Genomic DNA, 6,376 nt, shown 5'->3' on the forward strand with positions numbered 1-6,376 from the left:
TTGTAACTCAATCTTGAAAATGACTCTGTTAATAATTTTTTTTAATTAATCACTATCACTGAAGTGAGCCATCATGAACGAACTTATGCTAATCATAAATCTATCGATTAGATTTATGATTTGAAAATGATAAAAGTAGGGTAGACATGTTGATATTATCCGGCTAAACAAAATGTGCATTTATCTAACGTTTTAACGTCTAACCTCATTTCAAGCTATTTTCCAAAATCCTATGGAGAAATCCCATTGCTTTTTTGTCGAGGGAACCAATGCGCAGCTTACTTCCGGGTTTTAGGACGCGTCACTGCACCACTATAACACACATCGTCACCTTCTTAAACTAATGGCCTAAGTCATATTTGAAAGTTTTTCAAAAAACTGAAAAAACTGAACCAAATATAGAATATATGATATATATAAATTATTTCACACAAAAAGGTTATGACAATATATGACTATTGACGTACAAATAACACTGTCTGTCAATTGTGTAAAATAAAAGGATTAGATGACTTAGGCCAATTTACGAACATGTTGTGACTTAGGCAATCTGAAACCTGACTTAGGCCTTATTACTTCTGGAGTAAGTGACTTAGGCAAAACAGTGCACTTCTCTTTTCCGCATTACTGTGACAGACCATGGCTGGGTCGGCCACTAACAGTTTCAAATGCTAGAAGAGCATACAGAGACTCGGGAAAGAGAGGGCAGTTTGGACGTTGTTGGCCCTTTAATTCAATAGCAAACTCAAAAGGTACAACTTAAATCACTCTTAGCTAAACAAAACAAAAGGCAAGTAAATCTAACCCTGAGGAGGCATGTGCCTCTCCTCATACTCCCTCCAGCTCTTCTTTGCTGTGTTTTAATTGCAGCCAACCCTTTTCCATTTAAAGGTCCCGTGTCATGGCCATTTCGACTGATCATTATTCCATTGTTGAGGTCTACTAGAATAGATTCACATTGTTCAATGTTCCAAACTCACATTGGTTTCTCAAACAGCATCTCTATAGTCTGTGTATTCACTCTCTGTCCTACACACCTTGTTGGAGTTCCTGCCCCCCCCCCCCTCCCTGTGAGCCCACTGTGCTCTGATTGGTCAGCTCGCCCACTCTGTTCTGATGAGTCCACCACCGTTACAGCGCAACATCAGTGATTATGTGTTACCATGGCGTTAGTTAGCAACCAGGAAATGACACCAGTAAAGACAAACAGATGAGAATGCTGCGTGGGGTCTGGGTGCCGTGTTGGCGAGACGTTACGGGGCTCGTGTGAGCTGGATTACTGGTGTCGTTTCCTGGTTGCTGCGTGTTGTCTGCGAGATACCACGGAACTCAGCCTGAGCACACACACGTGAGTGTGTGGCAAACTGTGAGTGGAGATCCACGCAGCTGCGGCTGAGTGTGCCGGCAAAACTCAGCGGAACATCTCGGCTGAGAAAAGATAAGGTGTGTGTGTGTGTGTGTGTGTGTGTGTGTGTGTGTGTGTGTGTGTGTGTGTGTGTGTGTGTGTGTGTGTGTGTGTGTGTGTGTGTGTGTGTGTGTGTGTGTGTGTGTGTGTGTGTGTGTGTGTGTGTGTGTGTGTGTGTGTGTGTGTGTGTGTGTGTGTGTGTGTGTGTGTGTGTGTGTGTGTGTGTGTGGAGCTCCATTTGGACCTGGGTAAGATTACGTCACTATACTCAGGAAGAAACAATGGAAAAAGAGAAATGTCCAGCGAGGCGTTCTGGGGCAGCACAGACAGGTCTTTTCTGTGTTAGAGTTTTACTCGCTACAGGGTGCACTTTGAGGGTTTGTGACTCTGCAGACCGTTTACATGCAGAAAAACGACACAACACACAAGGGGACTGCGTGATAACCAGAGAAGCATGACATGGGACCTTGAAATCAGTTTATCCCCTGAATCTTTCTCAGTCGTCTTGATTACTCTGTGTGTGTGTGTGTGTGTGTGTGTGTGTGTGTGTGTGTGTGTGTGTGTGTGTGTGTGTGTGTGTGTGTGTGTGTGTGTGTGTGTGTGTGTGTGTGTGTGTGTGTGTGTGTGTGTGTGTGTCTAATTATGTGGCAAATTGTCAAAAATCTGATGACACTCGAAGGGCATGACATGTTTCATGGACTGAAGGTCCTGAAATGTCCTCTCCTTGATTGGCAGAGCGTCAACTTCAGCAATTGCAGCTGCTTGTTGATATTCCTGATGTAGTTGGGAGATGGTTGTGCCTGGGTGAAGGAACTTCTTGTCTTTGTAGGGCGCTGTCCTTCTGCAGTAGTGTGAATCAACAGTGGGCAGATCCTTCGACCAGTCCTTAAGGAAATCTGTGACAGCAGTTTCCAGCTTTGCATTGTTGCCACTTTGAGTAGTTGGCGGGTCTGCCACTTGTTCGTCATGGTCGATGATGTCTTTGTTCAGCCAGTGTCATGGTTCTTTCAGGGATACCAAGTGTAGAAGAAAAAAACCTTTGCACACTTTAAGATTCGTTCCATCCTGAAGTTTCAGTTGGTAGGAAAATGATGAACTGCGCCTGGATCCCTCACCAACTTTCTCTCTTTCGCTTCATGGTAACCTTTGTGACCAAAGTGGTGACGTATTACCTCTGTTCTTCCCAGTTGTCCATTGACCAAACTTTCTAAAATATCCACTGCCTCTGCTCTTCTGTAATGGATTGACAGTCTCGAGTCGTGACTCGTTGACAGAACTTCGAATTGCAGGGAAGGCCCATAGCCTTTGCAGCTATTTCTTTGCCACCTTTGGCCTTGTATGCCATTCCTTTGAGATGTTTCTTCCTGGATTCATTTTGCTTCCATGTTTCTGGGCTGAGGTATTTATGTTGTTTCCTTTTGACCGTATTGTTTTCATACATCCTCTAGATGAGGACCATAATGTTCTGAAGTTGCTGCCAGACTGTCTTCATTTTCAGGGAGAGAGGACTCATCAGAGGATGGATTGTAGTTTGGGTCTATGATAACATCATCATCATCTAAGTCTTCTTCATGGTGTGGACGGGTCTGCTTGGCATCTTCAGCAACACTCTCTTCTTCAATGAGAGTGTTTAAGTTATTGTCTGCTCCATCTGATACAGGGTCTTGGCCTGGTACATGCTGCCCCATCTGATACAGGGTCTTGGCCTGGTACATGCGGCCCCATCTGATACAGGGTCTTGGCCTGGTACATGCGGCCCCATCTGATACAGGGTCTTGGCCTGGTACATGCGGCCCCATCTGATACAGGGTCTTGGCCTGGTACATGCGGCCCCATCTGATACAGGGTCTTGGCCTGGTACATGCGGCCCCATCTGATACAGGGTCTTGGCCTGGTACATGCGGCCCCATCTGATACAGGGTCTTGGCCTGGTACATGCGGCCCCATCTGATACAGGGTCTTGGCCTGGTACATGCTGCTCCATCTCTTTAACAACGGTCTCATTTTCATTGGATGATTCCTGATCGGTGTCTGAAAAGTCAAGTGCATCTCCTACCAAAAAGGAGTAGGCGTACGGTCACAACTGTGATCATTATGAAAAAATGTTTTGTAATTGCACTGTGGTCCTATGTATTAATACATTAAAGCTATTTAATGAATATCATTTGGCCTAATTCAATTAAAAAACATGTAATCTTTCCTAATAAGATGGAAATGTAATGTGGAAAAAGGAGACAATAATACAATATTAAGAATTGAAACAGACAAACGCAAAATGTACTTTTCCTAATTCATAATTATGCAGTAATTGTAACTGTTACTTTTGAAAGGTTAGATTAGTCTTTATTGTCCCAGAAGGGAATGTGTGCATGCTTCATGGAGCTACAGTAGCTACAGTAACTATAGTACCTATAGTATAGCTTTGGTAGCTACAGTAACTATACATTGTGAAAGTAAAAGACTAGATAACTACACAACATGTATAGCCTAGCCTATAGTATAGTAAACATCACTTGCCAATAGGGGACAAGCCCTGAACCATGAAAATAACTTCATTTATCTGTACGTTTTTTCTTTTTCTTGAAGTAGCCATTTTGTAAAGCTTGTAAAATTGCCTAAGTCACAAGACAATGTGACTTAAGCCATTATCTTTTATAAATATATGGCCTAAGTCACACTCTTGACATAGGCCATTATACTATCAGGGTAGGAACAGCACTATCCTTTCAATAAGGATGTAGGCAATTTTACCAGAGGTGGCCAGCATCAAGAAGAGATGATTTAGGCAAAAAAAGCATTTTCTCCAAAATATGACTTAGGCCATTAGTTTAAGAAGGTGACGACATGCTGCATGTGACATGCATAAACTTCACAGCGGGCGGAGGATTTATTTCTTTGGAAATGTTATTTTAAATACAATTAAATCAAGTTATTTTGGTAAAACTAATGTAAAATATAACTAAAACAATATTAAAAAATATATATTTTACATTAGATTACATTGCATCTAGCTGACACATTAATCCAAAGCGACTTACAATAAGTGCATTCGACTAAGAAGATACAAACTTGAAGAAAACAGAATCATATAAGTACATCAGGTTTCAAAGAGCCAAAACATTTCAAGTGCTACTCAACTAGCTTTAGATAAGCCAGTCCTTTGTTAGTATATAAGTGCTTTGTTAGTAATTGTATTGCTCAAAGTGGAGTCGAAAGAGATGAGTTTGTAGTCTGCGCCGGAAGATGTGTAAGCTTTCTGCTGTCCTGATGTCAATTACATTTTTTTTTAATGTTTTCAAATATTATTTTTTAGAATATCTTAGACCCTCAGAGAAGGCCTAGAGTACCCTGACGGCTCGCCACTGTTCGGGCCTGTCGGTACCTTGCAACTGCCTCGGGACTCCCCCAGGATAAAATATCCCGGAAGGCCTCTGTGAAGCTGACAATTGAGCGGCCCGACCAAGTAAGGAGGCAGAGGCAGAACGTCCTGATACAACCTGGACCCGGTGTTGGAATGTATTCATCCTTGGTACATGATAAACAACATCAATTAGGACTGTCTCCAGCACTATTCCTTCTCAATGAGCCTAACACGCCAACTTGTATAGGCCCAACAATTGGACTGTACCATCACAAGGGGTGGTATGTGCAAAGATGGTTAGCTCAGATAATGAAACCAGTTAAAGAAAAATAAACATTACTTGAAAATAACAAACATCCATTAACCTGTTAAGCCCTGAGCCTGTTTTTCAGGTCTCAGGCTCGAACATGACATTCCCAGAACAAATGACCATATCTTCCCTTCTAAAAGGGTTAAATTAATAATCGTTTTTCTCAAAGTAATGATAAACCTGTGAGTTGGATGTAGAAAAGTCAGAATCAATATAGATGTTTTTCATTTTAAAGAAAATTCAGATTGAACATAAAAACTGTAAATTATAGTGTCCGTCCAAAAATGATGTTTTACTTATAGTGAAAACTACCCTTGGATGATGGTAAGGTAGACTAAAAGCTTTAGGAATCCAAAGTACAACATATAATAAGTACCCTGTATCAAGATCGATGCAAAAAAAGTGACATTTGACCTTTTTAGAGAGGTTTAGCACAAAAAAAAACTTCTGGGGTCATTTGGGTGGATTTTCCATATCTCTGGCCCCCCTTGGTCGATGTTGACGTATGACATCTCTTTCTGACCGCTAGAGCCAATAGAATTGAAGGGGAATTTCCCCCCACACACACACATGGTAAAAAAAAAAGGTGGGGGCTTTGTGCATGCAGGATTGCATCAGAGTGAACCTATCTCTCGCTCTGACATCTGGAAACGGAAAAGCAGGTTTATTTCTTATGGATTATCAGAAATCATTTCAAAGGGACACAGACACATTGGATTAACCTATGGATTAACTTCAGTAGCCTTTTTATCATTGTAATGCCATTGAAGACCACTTTTGACCAGACAACGACACAGGTAAACCATGTTAGCGTTTTTAGCTACCTAGCGCCACATGTTTTGATGTCTGTTCTTGTTAATAGCTTCGCGAGTATACATCATGGATTGATAATGTCTGTACCCATCGATTCTGTGTCATCTCACGATGCGAATCGATGGGTTGGATGTGCAGAAAGGATAAATAATAAGGTTTCATGAGTGAGTTTCGGTGCAGTAATCTGTTAGCATTTTTCGCTCGTTGCTAATTCAGAGGCTCAGTGTTAGCATTGTGGGGTTTTTAAAAAAAATGTTTTTTAAATGATCAGTGAGATGAGTTTCTGCCCGTTACATGGATATAAAACATTCATAGTTTATTAAATGTTAAGATGCCCTCAGACACTGTTTCCTGCAAGATGTTGCGGGAGGGCCCCGGTACCGGGGTCTCTCGGGCTTAACAGGTTAATTCAATTATACCTAATTAGTTTATGAAAGGAAAACATATTACAAACAAACAACATCAATGTACATGATATAAAACCACC

This window comes from Pseudochaenichthys georgianus, chromosome 22 (genome assembly GCF_902827115.2).
Source record: "Pseudochaenichthys georgianus chromosome 22, fPseGeo1.2, whole genome shotgun sequence".
Taxonomy (NCBI): domain Eukaryota; kingdom Metazoa; phylum Chordata; class Actinopteri; order Perciformes; family Channichthyidae; genus Pseudochaenichthys; species Pseudochaenichthys georgianus.